Below are 18,500 nucleotides of genomic sequence, written 5' to 3' on the forward strand. Positions count from 1 at the left end.
CAAACCTTTTCGTGGTACCGAAACTGGATAGTTCGGTCAGGCTCATTTTAAACTTGAAATCGCTAGACCCCTTTCTGAGGGAGTTCAAGTTCAAAATGGAGTCTCTGAGGGTGATCATATCAGGTCTGGAGGAGGGGGTATTCCTGGTATCCCTGGATATCAAGGATGCATACCTCCACATTCCGACTTGGCCGCCGCATCAGGCTTTTCTCCGATTCGCACTGTTAGACAGTCATTTTCAGTTCCAGGCCCTGCCATTCGGCCTCTCCACAGCACCGAGGGTGTTCACCAAGGTGATGGCGGAGATAATGATTCTCCTCTACAGACAAGGGGTGAATATAATCCCGTATCTGGACAATCTGCTGATTAAGGCATCGTCCAAGGAGAGGCTGTTACAGTCCATTGTTCTCACGACTCCTATAACACAGTTGGATCCTGAATCTTCCAAAATCACATTTGGAGCCGACCAGTAGGTTGTCTTTTCTAGGGATGATCCTCGACACAGAAGTGCAGAGGGTGTTTCTTCCGGAGGAGAAAGCGTTGGTGATACAGTGGTCCGGGTTGTCCTGAAGCCAGCCCGGGTTTCGGTTCATCAGTGCATTCGCCTTCTGGGGAAGATGGTGGCCTCTTACGAGGCTCTGCAGTATGGAAGGTTTTATGCTCGGCCCTTCCAACTGGATCTCCTGGACAAGTGGTCGGGATCTCATCTACACATGCACCAGAGAATACGTCTGTCGCCAAAGGCCAGGTTTTCACTCCTCTGGTGGCTACAATTACCTCACCTTCTGGAGGGCCGCAGTTTCGGGATTCAGCACTGGATCCTTCTAACCATGGATGCAAGTCTCTGGGGCTGGGGCGCAGTCACTCATGGGGAAACCTTCCAAGGAAGGTGGTCAAGTCTGGAAGCCGGCCTACCAATAAACATTCTGGAACTAAGAGCCGTCTACAACTGTCTTCTCAAAGCGGCCCATCTTCTGCGAGATTGGGCCATTCAAGTGCAGTCGGACAATGTAACGACAGTAGCTTACATAAACCGACAGGGCGAAATGAAGAGCAGAGCTGCAATGTCAGAGGTAACAAGAATCATCCTCTGGGCAGAAAAATACCCGTTGGCGCTGTCAGCAATCTTGATTCTGGGAGTAGACAACTGGGAAGCGGACTTCCTGAGCAGACACAATCTCCATCCAGGAGAGTGGGGACTCCATCCGGAGGTGTTCAGGGAGGGTAACAGACCTTTGGGGTGTACCTCAAATAGACATGATGGCCTCTCGTCTCAACAAGAAGCTTCGGCGGTATTGTTCCAGGTCGAGGAACCCGCAAGCCGTGGCAGTGGACGCTCTAGCGACTCCGTGGGTGTTCCAGTCGGTGTACGTGTTTCCTCCACTTCCACTCATTCTAAGAGTTCAAAAGCTCATAAGGAGAACAAGAGTTCAAGCAATCCTCCTTGCTCCGGACTGTCCAAAAAGGGCTTTGTACGCAGATCTTCTCGATCTACTGCTAGAAGAGCCGAGGCCTCTTCCTCTTCGGGAGGACCTGCTGCAGCAGGGGCCGTTCGCCTATCAAGACTTACCGTGGCTACGTTTGACGGCATGGAAGTTGAACGCCAGATATTAGCTTGGAAGGGCATTCTGAACAATGTTGTTTTTATCCTGATACAGGCTATGAAAGGAGTAACGTCTAAACATTATCATCGTATTTGGAAAAAATATGTATCTTGGTGTGAGTCCAAGAAGTTTCCTACGGTGGAGTTTCAACTGGGACATTTTCTCCTTTTCCTGCAGGCAGGCGTGAATATGGGCCTGAGGTTGGGATTTGTAAAGATAAAATTTTCGGCCCTATCCATCTTCTTCCAGAAACAGTTGGCTTCCCTCCCGGAGGTTCAGACTTTTCTGAAAGGGGTTCTGCACATCCAGCCTCCCTTTGTGCCGCCTACGGCACCCTGGGATCTTAACGTGGTGTTACAGTTCCTCCAATCGGATTGGTTCGAACCTCTACTCATGTGGAAGGCTGTCACTTAGTTGGCCTTAATTTCTGCTAGACGTGCGTCGGAGTTAGGGGCATTGTCTTGTAAGAGCCCCTACTTGATCTTCCATGAAGATAGAGCTGAGCTCCGGACACATCAGCAGTTCCTTCCGAAGGTTGTGTCGGCATTTCATATCAACCAACCAACCAACCAACCAACCTATTGTGGTGCCAGTGGCTACTGACTCCTCAATTTCATCAAAGTCCTTGGATGTTGTAAAGGCTCTGAAAATCTACGTGAAGAGCACTGCTCGTCACAGAAAATCGCACTCTCTGTTTGTCCTGTATGATCCCAAGAAACTTGGGTGTCCTGCTTCTAAGCAGACGATCTCTCGCTGGATCAGGTTCAGGTTCACTATCCAGCATGCGTATTCTATTATATAAACGAGCCTATTGTTGTCTCTGTCATACCTGGGGACTCATCATCCTCTCATTCCTTAGTCCGCATTTATGTTAACAGAACTTCTGGGTTGCGAAAATCCGATGCTCTTTTTGCTTTATACGATGCTCACAAGCAGGGTTGGCCTGCTTCCAAGCAGACTCTGGCTCGTTAGATTAAACTCAACCTACACCAGGCGTATGTGGCGTCATCCCAGCCTATACCGTCCTCTGTTTCCGCACAGTCCACTCGTTCTGTGGGTTCCTCTTGGGCGTCTGCCCATGGGGTGTCTGCTTTACAGTTGTGCTGTGCTGCGACCTGGTCGGCTTGCAATACTTTCATTATATATTTGTAAGTTCGACACATTTGCAACATCAGAGTCTCACTTTGGTTGTATTGTTTTGCAGGTTTCACAGCGCACTTCCGCTCGGAATGGGAGCTCTGTGACGTCCCCTACGTAATCTGGATCTTAGTGTTCCCTATGGATGATTAAGAAAATCGGATTTTGTTGCTTACCAGGTAAATCATTTTCTCAGAATCCGTAGGGGACACTGGGGGTTCGTCTGGTACTTTTCACGCTTATATTCTGCACTGCTGGATTTAATTTCTGCTTATCGGAGTGTGTTTGATTATTGTTGACTGTGTTTAGTTGTTTTCTACATGTTCTTGTTCCTGTTACTCTTCTCCTTTTCCTCCTGTCAGATATGTTTCCGTCTCCCTTTGGGCACGTTTTTTTTACGAACTGAGCTATGGGGAGGGGCATAGAAGGGAATTTACACTCATATAAATGTTTAAAGTACGGCTGCTCCAAGGACCCCGTCTATACTCCCTACGTAATCTGGATCCCAGTGTCCTCTATGGATTCCAGGAAAAGACATTTACCTGGTAAGTACCAAAATCACATTTTAGCAGTCTGCGATGTGGGACAGTGTCAAATGCCTTACTAAAGTAAGGAAACCTGTAAATTGTTTGATTTAAGATACTGTATGCCAGGCTTTCTTTTAATAGTGTTTCCATTATTTTCCCTACAACTGATGTTCTACTGATCTGTAGTTACTTACGTCTTCCTTGCTTCCACTTTTGTGCAGTAGTACTACATTCACTCTTTTCTAGTCCTTTGCATTTGCACCTGTAGCTATTGACTGGTTAAATAATTATCTTAATGGTGCTACCAGCACATCTTTTAGCACTTTCAGTATCCTAGGATGTATCCCATCTGGGATACATCATAGGATTGATACACCCCATTGATTTAACCACACTGTCTTCCTTTTCATGGTGCCTTTCTAACCGTTTTCCATACGCAGGTCTGATGCTTTTAGTATCTGTCTTTTACTAAACCATACTGCTTGATGGTCACTGGATCCTATGTTCTCACCCACATACAGTACTGTGCAAAAGTTTAGGCATACATTATGCAATTATCTGGCAAATCCTCTGTTTGGAATAAAAATCTGGTAATGGATGAGAGCAAATGAGAATCGACCATTTACTCCCAAACAGTGGAAAATAGTCAAAAACTATTGTTCATACAAATTTGTTAAATCCATAACTTAACCAATTTGTCTGACCGATAGTTTTTGTTAATTTTCCAGTGTTTGGGAGCAAATGGTTGATTGTCATTTGCTCTCATCCGTTACCAGATTTTCATTCCAACCAATCAGAGCTGCAGAGACTACTTAATAATTGTATGGTGTATGTCCAGCTTTTCCCTTTTAAAACCGCATCAATTCTTCTATGTACACTTGCACAGTTTTTAAAGGAACTCAGCAGGGAGGTTGATCCAAATATCTTGGAAAACTAACTACAGATCTTCTAGCTCAAATCCATTATTGTTTTTATGTAATCCCAGGATTGACTCGATGAAGTTGAGATCAGGGCTCTGTGGGGCCATATCATCACTTCCAGGACTCCTTGTTCTTCTTTACACTGAAGATAGTTCTTAATGACATTGGCTGTATTTTGGGGATCGTTGTCCTGCTGCAGAAGAAATTTTTAGCTAATCAGATGCATCCCTCATGTTATTTTATGATGGACAAGTACCTGCCTGTATTTCTCAGCATTGAAGCATAAAGAAATGGGCAATGTTGAGGACCAAAGACACGTGGTTGTCAAGGAAACAACGCATCAGATGAAAGTCACATCATGCTTACTTCCCTTTGAAATCAGAAGATGTCCAGCAGTGCCTTCAGTTTAGAACTGGCAGAAACCATTGAGACACAATTACACCCATCTACTGTTGGGAGAAGTTTGGTCAGAAGTTGTCTTCATGGAAGAATTGCGGCCAAAATGCCATATCTTTGTAACAAGGCCAAGCAACTCAACTATGCACAAAAACATAGTAACTAGGGTGCAGAAAAATTACAGCAGGTGCTCTGGACTCAGGAGTCAAATTTGAAATATTTGGCTGTAACAGAAGGCAGTTTGTTAGCCAAAGGGCTACAGAGCACAATAATCTGTCTGCAGGCAATAGTGAATTATGATGGAAGTTTCTTGCAAGTTTAGGGCTGTATTTCAGCAAATAGATTTGGGGATTTGTCCCGGATTAACCACTTAACTGACGATTTATTTAGGAAAAAAACGCTCCGAAATTGTCGTTTTTTTTTATGAGTGAATTAGGTGAAGAACATGAATTTAACCCTATCCCAAATGATTTTAGTTAAAAAAAAAAAATGAAAAAAAATATATTTTGTGATTTCCCCCCACCCCAAACATCGAAACATCGCGACCATCGGAACATCAGGAACATCGCGACCATCACAGCTTTCATTTTGAAAGCTGAGACAGCCTCGAGGTATGCAGGGGGAATCTGCGGGCAGCTAGGGAGGGATTATTCACACTCCCCAGCGGCTGCCATTGTCTGCAGCCGCTGGAGGGGACAGATCCTGCCGTGCTGACTGATCAGCAGTGATCGGCAGCACGGCAGACACAGGGAGAGTGCAGGGAGAGTGCAGGTCAGATAGAGCACTTGCAGGCATGGTCGCATCTGATGCGACCATGCCAGGCAAGTGGTTAATGGTGTCCTCCATGCTGAGAAATACATACACGTACTTCGCCATCATGTAGTACCATCAAGAGGCGTCTGGCTCCAAATTTATTCTGCAGCAGGACAACGACCCCAAACATACAGCCAATGTTATTAAGAACTATCTTCAGCGTAAAGAAGAACAAGGAGTCCTGGTAGTGATAATGTGGCCCCCACAGAGCCCTGATCTCAAATTCATTGAGTCTGTCTGGGATTATGTGAAGAGACAGAAGGATTTGAGCAGGCCTACATCCACAGACAATTTGTGTTTAGTTCTTCAAGATGCTTCGAACAACATCCCTGCCAAGTTCATTCAAAAACAGTGTAAGTGTACCTAGAAGAACTGACGCTGTTTTAAAGGCAAATTGCGTCTTTGTGAGTGGGCTCCCCAAACAGTTGCTTGAGGAATGCTCTCTTTAAGAAATACAGAAATTTGTCACTTGTAGTTGAATTTGCAAAAGGCCCCTGTATATGCACCCCCCTCCCCTATGTGTCTGTGTTTGCACCCCCCTTCCCTATGTGTCTGTGTATGTGTATGCACACCCCCTATGTGTATGTGCCAATTTTTATGACCTCCGCTTTTAAAGCCATTATCCAGTAATAGGTTCCTGTCCAATTGCTTCCCCTGGCGTGGTGGTCTATAGATCACCTCAGTACGAATAGTGTCCTTCTCCCCCATTTCTCTAACGTCCTAGTGGATGCTGGGGACTCCGTAAGGACCATGGGGAATAGACGGGCTCCGCAGGAGACATGGGCACTTTAAGAAAGAATTAAGATTCTGGTATGCTCTGGCTCCTCCCTCTATGTCCCTCCTCCAGACCTCAGTTTGAATCTGTGCCCGGACGAGCTGGGTGCTGTTCAGTGAGCTCTCCTGAGCTTGCTGTAAGAAAGTATTTTGTAAGGTTTTTTATTTTCAGGGAGCTCTGCTGGCAACAGACTCCCTGCATCGTGGGACTGAGGGGAGAGAAGCAGCCCTACTCTCTGAAGATAGGTCCTGCTCCTTAGGCTACTGGACACCATTAGCTCCAGAGGGATCGTACACAGGATCTCACCCTCGTCGTCCGATCCCAGAGCCGCGCCGCCGTCCCCCTCGCAGAGCCGGAAGACAGAAGCCGGGTGAGTATGAGAAGCAAAGAAGACTTCGAAATCGGCGGCAGAAGACTCCGTTCTTCACATGAGGTAATGCACAGCACTGCAGCTGTGCGCCATTGCTCCAAACACACCTCACATACACCGGTCACTGTAAAGGTGCAGGGCGCAGGGGGGGCGCCCTGGGCAGCATATGGACCTCTGTTGGCAAAAGTACTCATATATACAGTTGGGCACTGTATATATGTATGAGCCCCCGCCAAAAATGTATTTTAGCGGGACATAAGCCCGCCGTCGAGGTGGCGGGGCTTCTCCCTCAGCACTCACCAGCGCCATTTTTTCTCCACAGCTCCGCTGAGAAGAAGCTCCCCAGGCTCTCCCCTGCAGATCACGGTAGAAAAAGGGTAAAAAGAGAGGGGGGCACATAATTAGGTGCTAAAAACACAAATACAGCAGCTACTGGGTTAACATTAAGTTACGGTGTTATTCCTGGGTTATATAGCGCTGGGGTGTGTGCTGGCATACTCTCTCTCTGTCTCACCAAAGGGCCTTGTGGGGGAACTGTTTTCAAAAAGGGCATTCCCTGTGTATGTGGTGTGTCTGTACGCTTGTGTCGACATGTCTGATGAAGGCTATGTGGAAGCAGAGCGGGAGCAAATGAATGTGGTGTCTCCGCCGACGGCGCCGACACCTGATTGGATGGATATGTGGAAGGTTTTAAATGATAATGTTAATTCCTTGCATAAAAGGTTAGACAAAGCTGAAACCTCAGGACAGTCAGGGTCCCAACCCATGCCTGATCCTATGTCGCAGAGGCCGACAGGGTCTCAGAAGCGCCCACTATCCCAAATTATTGACACGGATACCGACATGGATTCTGACTCCAGTGTCGATTACGATGATGCAAAGTTACAGCCAAAATTGGCTAAATCCATCCGTTATATGATTATAGCTATTAAGGATGTGTTGCACATCACAGAGGAAACCCCAGTCCCTGACAGGAGGGTTCATATGTATGGGGAAAAGAAGCCGCAGGTAACTTTTCCCCCCTCACACGAGCTCAATGAGTTATGTGAAAAGGCTTGGGAATCTCCAGATAAAAAACTGCAGATTTCCAAAAAGATTCTTATGACGTATCCTTTCCCGCCAACGGACAGGTTACGCTGGGAATCCTCCCCTAGGGTGGACACAGCTTTGACGCTTATCCAAGAAGGTAGCCCTGCCGTCACAGGATACGGCTACCCTCAAAGATGCTGCGGATCGCAAACAGGAGGTTACCCTGAAGTCCATTTATACACATTCGGGTACCTTACTGAGGCCGGCAATCGCGTCGGCTTGGTTGTGTAGTGCTGTAGCAGCTTGGACGGATACCTTATCTGAGGAACTTGATACCTTAGACAAGGATACTATATTAATGACCCTGGGGCATATTAAAGACGCTGTCCTTTATATGAGAGATGCTCAGAGAGACATTAGCCTACTAGGTTCTAGAATAAATGCTATGTCGATTTCTGCCAGAAGGGTCCTGTGGACTCGGCAATGGACAGGTGATGCCGACTCAAAAAGGCACATGGAGGTTTTACCTTACAAGGGTGAGGAATTGTTTGGGGAGGGTCTCTCTGACCTGGTCTCCACAGCTACGGCTGGGAAGTCAAATTTTTTGCCATATGTTTCCTCACAACCTAAGAAAGCACCGTATTACCAAATGCAGTCCTTTCAATCACAGAAAAACAAGAAAGTCCGAGGTGCGTCCTTTCTTGCCAGAGGCAGGGGCAGAGGAAAGAAGCTGCACAACACAGCTAGTTCCCAGGAACAGAAGTCCTCCCCGGCTTCCACTAAATCCACCGCATGACGCTGGGGCTCCACAGGCGGAGCTAGGCCCGGTGGGGGCGCGTCTCCGAAATTTCAGCCACAAGTGGGTTCACTCACAGTTGGATCCCTGGGCAATAGATGTTGTGTCTCAGGGATACAAGCTGGAATTCGAATAGATGCCCCCTCACCGATACCTCAAGTCGGCCCTGCCAGCTTCCCCCTTAGAGAGGGAAATAGTGTTAACTGCAATTCACAAATTGTATCTTCAACTGGTGGTGGTCAATGTTCCCCTCCTTCAACAAGGAAAGGGTTATTATTCGACCATGTTTGTGGTACCGAAACCGGACGGTTCGGTCAGACCCATATTGAATTTAAAATCCCTGAACGTGTACCTAAAAACTTTCTGGTTCAAGATGGAATCGCTGAGAGCGGTCATTGCAAGCCTGGAAGGGGGGAATTTTATGGTGTCTCTGGACATAAAGGATGCATACCTTCATGTCCCCATTTATCCACCTCATCAGGCGTACCTCAGGTTTGTGGTACAGGATTGTCATTACCAATTTCAGACGTTGCCGTTTGGTCTCCCCACGGCTCCGAGAATATTTACCAAGGTAATGGCGGAAATGATGGTACTCCTGCGGAAGCAAGGGGTCACAATTATCCCATACTTGGACGATCTCCTCATAAAAGCGAGGTCAAGAGAGCAGTTGCTGATCAACGTAGCACGTTCTCTGGAAGTGTTATGGCAACACGGCTGGATTCTGAATATTCCAAAGTTGCAGTTGGTTCCTACGACTCGTCTGCCCTTCCTGGGCATGATTCTGGACACAGGCCAGAAAAGGGTTTATCTCCCGATAGAGAAGGTTCAGGAACTCATGACACTGGTCAAGGGACCTATTAAAACCAAAACAGGTGTCAGTGCATCACTGCACTCGAGTCCTGGGAAAGATGGTGGCATCGTACGAGGCCATTCCCTTCGGCAGGTTCCATGCGAGGACCTTTCAATGGGACTTACTGGACAAATGGTCCGGATCACATCTTCAGATGCATCGGTAAATCACCCTATCCCCCAGGGCCAGGGTGTCTCTCCTGTGGTGGCTGCAGAGTGCTCACCTTCTCGAGGGCCGCAGATTCGGCATTCAGGACTGGGTCCTGGTGACCACGGATGCAAGCCTCCGAGGGTGGGGAGCAGTCACACAGGGAAGAAATTTCCAAGGTCTGTGGTCAAGTCAGAAGACTTGCCTTCACATCAACATCCTGGAACTAAGGGCCATTTACAACGCCCTACGTCAAGCAGAGACCCTGCTTCGCGGTCAACCAGTTCTGATTCAGTCAGACAACATCACCGCTGTGGCTCATGTAAACCGACAAGGCGGCACAAGGAGCAGGGTGGCGATGGCGGAAGCCACCAGAATTCTTCGCTGGGCGGAGAATCATGTAAGCTCACTGTCAGCAGTGTTCATCCCGGGGGTAGACAACTGGGAAGCAGACTTCCTCAGCAGGCACGACCTCCACCCGGGGGAGTGGGGACTTCATCAAGAAGTCTTCGCACAGCTTGCAAGTCGGTGGGAACTGCCACAGGTGGATATGATGGCATCCCGCCTCAACAAGAAACTACAGAGGTATTGCGCCAGGTCAAGAGACCCTCAGGCGATAGCTGTAGACGCCCTGGTGACACCGTGGGTGTTCCAATCGGTCTAAGTATTTCCTCCTCCTTCCTCTCATACCCAAGGTGTTGAGAATCATAAGAAAAAGAGGAGTGAGAACAATACTCATTGTTCCGGATTGGCCAAGAAGGACTTGGTATCCAGATCTGCAAGAAATGCTCACAGAGGACCCGTGGCCTCTCCCTCTAAGACAGGACTTGTTGCAACAAGGGCCCTGTCTGTTCCAAGACTTACCGCGGCTGCGTTTGACGGCATGACGGTTGAACGCTGGATCCTAGCGGAAAAAGGCATTCCAGATGAGGTCATTCCTACGCTGATAAAGGCTAGGAAGGACGTGACAGCTCAACATTATCACCATATATGGCGAAAATATGTTGCTTGGTGTGAGGCCAGGAATGCCCCTATGGAGGAATTCCAGCTGGTCCGTTTCCTTCACTTCCTACAGTCAGGAGTGATTTTGGGCCTGAAATTGGGTTCCATTAAGGTCCAGATTTCGGCCCTATCCATTTTCTTTCAAAAAGAGCTGGCTTCTCTACCTGAAGTTCAGATGTTTGTGAAGGGGGTGCTGCGTATTCAGCCTCCTTTTGTGCCCCCAGTGGCACCTTGGGATCTTAACGTGGTGTTGAGTTTCCTGAAATCCCACTGGTTTGAACCACTCAAAACGGTGGAATTTAAATTTCTCACGTGGAAGGTGGTCATGCTACTAGCATTGGCTTCGGCTAGGCGTGTGTCAGAATTAGCGGCTTTGTCACATAAAAGCCCCTATCTGGTTTTCCATGCGGATAGAGCAGAATTGCGGACCCGTCCACAATTTCTGCCAAAAGTGGTTTCATCCTTTCATATAAACCAACCTATTGTGGTGCCTGTGGCTACTACTGACTTGGAGGATTCCGAGTTGCTTGATGTGGTCAGGGCTTTGAAGGTTTATGTAGTCAGAACGGCTAGGGTCAGGAAAACAGAATCTTTGTTTATCCTGTATGCTTCCAACAAGCTTGGTGCTCCTGCTTCAAAGCAAACTATTGCTCGCTGGATCTGTAATACGATTCAGCAGGCTCATTCTGCGGCTGGATTGCCGCTGCCAAAATCAGTTAAGGCCCATTCCACTAGGAAGGTGGGCTCTTCTTGGGCGGCTGCCCGAGGGGTCTCGGCATTACAGCTGTGCCGAGCGGCTACTTGGTCAGGTTCAAACACTTTTGCAAAGTTCTACAAGTTTGATACCCTGGCTGAGGAGGACCTTGTGTTTGCTCATTCGGTGCTGCAGAGTCATCCGCACTCTCCCGCCCGTTTGGGAGCTTTGGTATAATCCCCATGGTCCTTACGGAGTCCCCAGCATCCACTAGGACGTTAGAGAAAATAAGATTTTACTTACCGGTAAATCTATTTCTCGTAGTCCGTAGTGGATGCTGGGCGCCCGTCCCAGTGCGGACTTCTTCTGCAATACTTGTTTATAGTTATTTCTGCAATAAGGGCTCTGTTATTGTTGCATCAGGGTTGAACTGATGCTCTGTGATTGTTCATACTGTTAACTGGGTAAGTTTATCACAAGTTATACGGTGTGATTGGTGTGGCTGGTATGAGTCTTACCCTGGATTCCCAAAATCCTTTCCTTGTACTGTCAGCTCTTCCGGGCACAGTTTCTCTAACTGAGGTCTGGAGGAGGGACATAGAGGGAGGAGCCAGAGCACACCAGAATCTAAATTCTTTCTTAAAGTGCCCATGTCTCCTGCGGAGCCCATCTATTCCCCATGGTACTTACGGAGTCCCCAGCATCCACTACGGACTACGAGAAATAGATTTACCGGTAAGTAAAATCTTATTTTCTGTGGTCACCCAATAGTTTTTCCATCAATGTTTTGTATTAAAGTTGCATTCATGCATTTTTTCACACACATTGCTACCCGTCCCCCGATTCTTCCCATTATGTCCTTCCTAAATAGATTGTATCCTGGTAAAGCTATGTCCCAGTCATGATTTTCATTGCACCATGACTCCATACCTCCAAACTGTCCCGATTTTCGTAGGACAGTCACTTTTTTTGGGACTGTCCCGCTGTCCCACCCGCGGGCCACAGTGTTCGCGGTGGGGAAGGGCAGTTGGGAGGCTCCTGTCAGTCACTGCTCTTCCTAGCAAAGCAGCGGTGAATAGACGCTGTGCACATGCGCACAGCGTCTATTCACTAGAGATGAAGGGACAGGGGGCAGGCCAGCAGCTCATAGAGCGCTGACCATGCCCCCATAGTGACTAAAAACGGGGGCGTGGCTCGCGATTGCAGCATCCCGCAAAGCTACGTGTCCCAATTCCACTTCACCCAATGTTGGGAGGTATATGACTCCCTAATAGCCACAATATCCTAATCACCCCATGTCATTATTGCAATTAGTTCTGGAATTTTGTTTAAGCTCCTAGCAGGTGCACACATACAGTAGCTTTAAGACTTTTGTTTGTGTATCTGTTAATCCTTGCCATGCTCATATAGTAAAAAATAAAATAAAGAATGTCAAAATAGATTTGGGTGGGGGGTGTTCAAACTGAAATCTTAATTGCAGTGTAAAAATACAGCAGTCAGTATTTCCCCTGCACAGAAAAAATATAACCCAACTAAAGCTAACTCTCTTAACCCCCCTTCCCACAGTGTATATGGGTTTGCCCTTAGAGGAATAGTTTGCTTTTGCATTCAACCTTGAATTAGGCCCTAAGTATAAAGATAAAGTAAGTATTTTTAAGACAGGCTACACCTGACCATAGATGGGCAAATGATTAAGGAGATAATCAGCACTGTGTTTGAGTCAACATGAGGCAGAATGTAACAAATAAACTATTATTCACTGAACAATACCCCAACACAGGCAATACCAATTACAAGCAAGGCATTACATCAAAAACTTTAAAAACATACATGTTTTTGGGGGCGTGGCTTGGCTGAGCATGGGATAAGCAGCATGACACTAGCTCCTCTCATCATTATTTTAATAACCCTGGCTCCCTGGCTTGGCTTCATTGTTTTGTACACCGCTGGTGGTGTAACCACTCAGCAACCATCTTGACTGTGGTCATTGACCTGCTTGGTTTGCCAGGGATCCGTTCTCTGTACATACGTGTCTGTAGGCCTGCTTTGTCACTGAGCTCCGGAGCGTAGCTATTGGCATCTTGGTTCCCTCTCTGTCCCGCTCCTCTATGGTGTCTGCCCAAGTGCCGTCAGAATTGTTGGACCTGCAGTGAGGGGACGATATCCTGGCTCTGGGTGTATCTGTCAGGTCCGGGTGTTTTTGTGAATCCGTTAACCCGGGACCAACCACAGGTGTAGGTGCTGGGGTATGAAGAAAGCAGGGAGGACGAAGAAAGTTCCGATTCATATATTTATTCAAAATAACAATTCAGTAAAGAGTTAACTGACAAGTTGTTAATCATCATATTATACTGAAGTATTGCAGGAATAATATGCAAGAGAAAACTCAAAAATAAATAAAAGAAATGTTCATGGAAACATATGCAAAACAAGCTGATGAATAAATGTTGGATTGTCCAAATATAAACAAGCTTTGATGCTGAACTGCAGAATGTGATTAACTGGATAATGGAGACATGAAGAGATAACTGTAAGGATTTGCAATGGAGTTTTGAGAGTTAACTGAGAGGCTGTGAAGAATTATCCTTGTTATGACAACATAGCAAATATAAACAAGCTTTGATGCTGAACTGCAGAATGTGATTAACTGAATAATGCAGACATGAAGAGATAACTGTAAGGATTTGCAATGGAGTTTTGAGAGTTAACTGAGAGACTGTGAAGAATTATCCTTGTTATGACAACATAGCAAATATAAACAAGCTTTGATGCGGAACTGCAGATTGTGTTTAACTGGTTAATGCAGACATGGAGAATTAACTGTAAGAATTGGCAATGGAGTTTTGAGAGTTAACTGAGAGACTGTGATGAATTATCCTTGTAATGACAACATAGCAAATAAAAGTACTGAATTGGGTTACTTGCGGGTTCCGGAGATCACTGTGAAACTGTAGTAGATGACAAGGTGATGAATGGGTTAAATGCAGAGTTGAACAAACGAACAGCTGAGGGAAATGAGATCCTCCAGACTTTGTAGGATAGGCAGACAGACTAGGTAACCTCATGCAAGACTCTGGGAATTCAACGGTTTCCAGTAGGTGAGCAATTAACTGACAGCACAGCGGAGAGCCGGTGGATCTTTCAGCAGTGAAGGCTGCAGACGGACCTCTGGGAACGGAGGCGATATCTGGACCACGGGAATCACACAGGAATGCACGGAGAGAGCTCAGAGCTAGAGCACAGCTTTGATACAACAAAGCACTGGCCCAGAGTGACATAATCCCGGCCTACTTAAAGGCAGCACAAGCACGGGATTGGCTTACACCTGCCCACAGGTGTTTTCACAAGTGCTCAGTATTAGCTATTTGGTCTCCAACATGGCCACCTCCTATACAGCAGACACACCGCAGTGCCTTAGGCCATTTGGTCCCCGCACTCACAGTTCCCAGACTCTGCATTACCTGTGCCATTGATCACGCCGTGTCCCCACATGGGCGCACAGCACCGCGAGCAACCGCACTGGCAACGGATGAACCCCAGAACCCGCAAAGGTGAGAGACCGGTTCGTGACAGTATCCCTGCTGTTGGAACCCTCCGCCACCATCATTGTTGCTGTATGCCGCTCACTCCCGCATCTGCATAGGACTCCGCATATTAAGATACTGTCTCCCATGGTGAGGTCCTTATACCTGTTGGCCATCTGATCCTTGGTGCTCACATATAAGAGGGCTAAGCGCAAGGCGCCCTATGCTTTAGATACTACTGAACAAATATGGAGCTGCTCTTAAAGGGGAACGGACCATTTTGTATATTTCTACTTGTAAGAGCTGAGAATGGGCCTAACTCAGACCTGGTCACTGCTGTGCATGGTTGCAGAGGTCTGTGATCAGGTAGCCACCGCCCATAGAAAGTGAAAACCGACCCCGTGCAAGTGTGCGAATGCATGTGTACGCCGTACGAAAACGTTGCCAGACAGCGGACATCTGCAAATCCGTTTGCAACTCACTCCCCATTGACTGATTTTTCGAGTCTGTGCGTAGCCCATCACTTACTCCTAAAGTGCGATACAAACGGGCTGATCATGTCCGAAGCTGATGTCACACACCTGCCCAGAAAATGCTTGGGCGTGCCTGCGTTTTTTCTGACACTCCCAGAAAATGGGCAGTTACCACCCACAAAACGTCCGCTTCTTGTCAATCATCTTGCATACACCTAGCGACCGAAATTTTTGCACCATTTTGTCGCTGTTTGGGGCCACGCCTGCGCATTGCAGTGCATACGCATGCGTAGTTATTCGATAATCGGCCGTTGTGCGATTTCGCACAACAGCGATCTGGTCTGAAATGGGTCCAGTGTCAGCATTATTTCTCTTACGTCCTAGAGGATGCTGGGGACTCCGTAAGGACCATGGGGTATAGACGGGCTCCGCAGGAGACATGGGCACTCTAAAGACTTTAGAATGGGTGTGCACTGGCTCCTCCCCCTATGCCCCTCCCCCAGACCTCAGTTAGATCCTGTGCCCAGAGGAGACTGGGTGCACTGCAGGGGAGCTCTACTGAGTTTCTCTGAAAAAGACTTTTTGTTAGGTTTTTTATTTTCAGGGAGCACTGCTGGCAACAGGCTCCCTGCATCGTGGGACTGAGGGGAGAGAAGCAGACCTACTTAAATGATAGGCTATGCTTCTTGGGCTACTGGACACCATTAGCTCCAGAGGCTCGGAACGCAGGTCTCACCCTCGCCGTTCGTCCCGGAGCCGCGCCGCCGTCCTCCTCACAGAGCCGGAAGATAGAAGCCGGGTGAGTATTAAGAAGAAAGAAGACTTCAAAGGCGGCAGAAGACTTCAGATCTTCACTGAGGTAACGCGCAGCGGTAATACTGCGCGCCATTGCTCCCACACATATACACACAGCGGGCACTGTAAGGGTGCATGGCGCAGGGGGGGCTACCTGGGCAGCAATATTAACCTCAAGGGACACTGGCAAATATATTAGACACTGCAGAGGCGGTATATTGAAACCCCCCCGCCAGTATAAATAATTTGAGCGGGACCGAAGCCCGCCGGTGAGGGTGCGGAGCGTGATCCTCCAGCACTAAACAGCGCCATTTTCTCCACAACACACTACAGAGAAGCTGGCTCCCCGGACTCTCCCCTGCTGAACACGGTTACAGAGGGCAAAAAAGAGGGGGGGCACATTTAATTGGCGCAGTGAGTGTATTTATATATTTATATAAAAGCGCTGTACTGACTGGGATTTTATTCCTTTGTCCGATGGCGCTGGGTGTGTGCTGGCATACTCTCTCTCTGTCTCTCCAAAGGGCCTTATTGGCGGACTGTCTCCATATAGATATATCCCTGAGTGTGTGGGGGTGTCGGTACGTGTGTGTCGACATGTCTGAAGTGGAAGGCTCATCTAAGGAGGATGTGGAGCAGATGATTGTGGTGTCTCCGTCGGCAACGCCGACACCTGATTGGATATGTGGAATGTTTTAAATGCAAATGTGTCTTTATTACATAAGAGATTGGACAAAGTAGAGTCCAGGGATAAGACAGGGAGTCAATCCATGGCTTTGACTGTGTCACAGGGCCCTTCAGGGTCTCAGAAACGTCCCCTGTCCCAGGTAGCAGACACTGATACCGACACGGATTCTGACCCCAGTGTCGACTACGATGATGCGAGGTTACACCCAAGGGTGGCCAAAAGTATTCACTATATGATTATTGCAATAAAAGATGTTTTACATATCACAGATGAACCCTCTGTCCCTTACACGAGGGTATGCATGTTTAAGGAAAAGAAACCTGAGGTAACCTTTCCCCATCTCATGAGCTGAACGCGTTGTTTGAAAAAGCTTGGGAAACTCCAGACAAGAAACTGCAGATTCCCAAGAGAATTCTTATGGTGTATCTGTTCCCTGCACAGGACAGGTTACGGTGGGAATCCTCACCCAGGGTGGACAAGGCTTTAACGCACTTGTCCAAAAAGGTGGCGCTACCGTCTCCAGAAACGGCAGCCCTCAAGGATCCTGCTGATCGCAGACAGGAAACTACCTTTAAATCAATTTATGCACATACGGGTGCCTTGCTCAGACCGGCAATAGCGTCGGCTTGGGTTTGTAGCGCTGTAGCAGCTTGGGCAGATACCTTGTCAGCTGACATTGATACCCTAGATAGGGATAGCAATTTATTGACCTTGGGTCACATTAAAGATGCAGTCTTATATATGAGAGACGCTTCGGGAGACGTTGGACTGTTGGGTTCAAGAGCCAACGCCATGGCGATTTCTGCTAGGCGAGCCCTGTGGACCCGCCAATGGACGGGTGATGCCGACTCAAAGAGACATATGGAAGTTTTGCCTTACAAGGGTGAGGTTTTATTTGGGGGAGGTCTCGCGGACCTGGTTTCCCCAGCTACCGCGGGTAAATCTACTTTTTTACCTTATGTTCCCCCACAGCAAAATAAAACACCACAATATCAGATGCAGTCCTTTCGGTCGCATAAGTCTAGAAGAGGTCGGGGCTCTTCCTTCCTCGCCAGAGGTAAGGGTAGAGGGAAAAGAATGCCTGCTACGCCTAGTTCCCAGGAGCAGAAGTCCTCCCCGGCTTCTACTAAATCCACCGCATGACGCTGGGGCTCCACTGAGGGAGTCCGCCCCGGTGGGGGCACTTCTTCGACTCCTCAGCCACGTCTGGGTTCAATCAGACGTGGATCCTTGGGCGATGGAAATTGTATCCCAAGGATACAAGCTGGAATGCGAAGAGGTGCCTCTGCGCCGATTTTTCAAATCGGCTTTACCAGCTTCTCCCCCAGAGAGGGAGATAGTTTTAGCTGCAATTCAAAAGCTGTATCAACAGCAAGTGATTGTCAAGGATCCCCTAGTTCAACAGGGGAAGGGGTACTATTCAACCCTGTTTGTGGTTCCGAAACCGGATGGCTCAGTCAGGCCCATTCTAAATCTAAAATTCCTAAACCTGTACTTGAAAAAGTTCAAATTCAAGATGGAATCGCTCCGGGCGGTTATCTCCAGCCTGGAAGGGGGTAATTTTATGGTGTCACTAGACATAAAGGATGCATACCTTCATGTCCCCATATATCCCCCTCATCAGGCGTACCTGAGATTTGCTATACAGGACTGTGATTACCAGTTTCAGACGTTGCCGTTTGGGCTTTCCACGGCCCGAGGATTTTCACCAAGGTAATGGCGGAAATGATGGTGCTCCTGCGCAGGCAGGGAGTCACAATTATCCCGTACTTGGACGATCTCCTGATAAAAGCGAGATCAAGAGATCAGTTGCTGAAAAGCATGTCGCTCTCCCTGAGAGTGCTGCAGCAACATGGCTGGATTCTAAATCTACCAAAGTCACAGTTGGTTCCAACGACTCGGCTATCTTTCTTAGGCATGATTCTGGACACGGAAGAAAAGAGGGTTTTTTTCCCGATGG

General features: G+C 47.7%; 1 protein-coding gene across 4 annotated transcripts in view; it reads left to right on the forward strand.

Annotated features, from left to right (window-relative positions):
- DCAF6 (DDB1 and CUL4 associated factor 6) overlaps positions 1-18,500 on the forward strand; it is a 912,707-nt gene that overhangs the window by 16,329 nt on the left and 877,878 nt on the right. The gene's annotated exons all lie outside the window — the stretch shown is intronic.

This window comes from Pseudophryne corroboree, chromosome 2, assembly GCF_028390025.1.
Source record: "Pseudophryne corroboree isolate aPseCor3 chromosome 2, aPseCor3.hap2, whole genome shotgun sequence".
NCBI lineage: Eukaryota > Metazoa > Chordata > Amphibia > Anura > Myobatrachidae > Pseudophryne > Pseudophryne corroboree.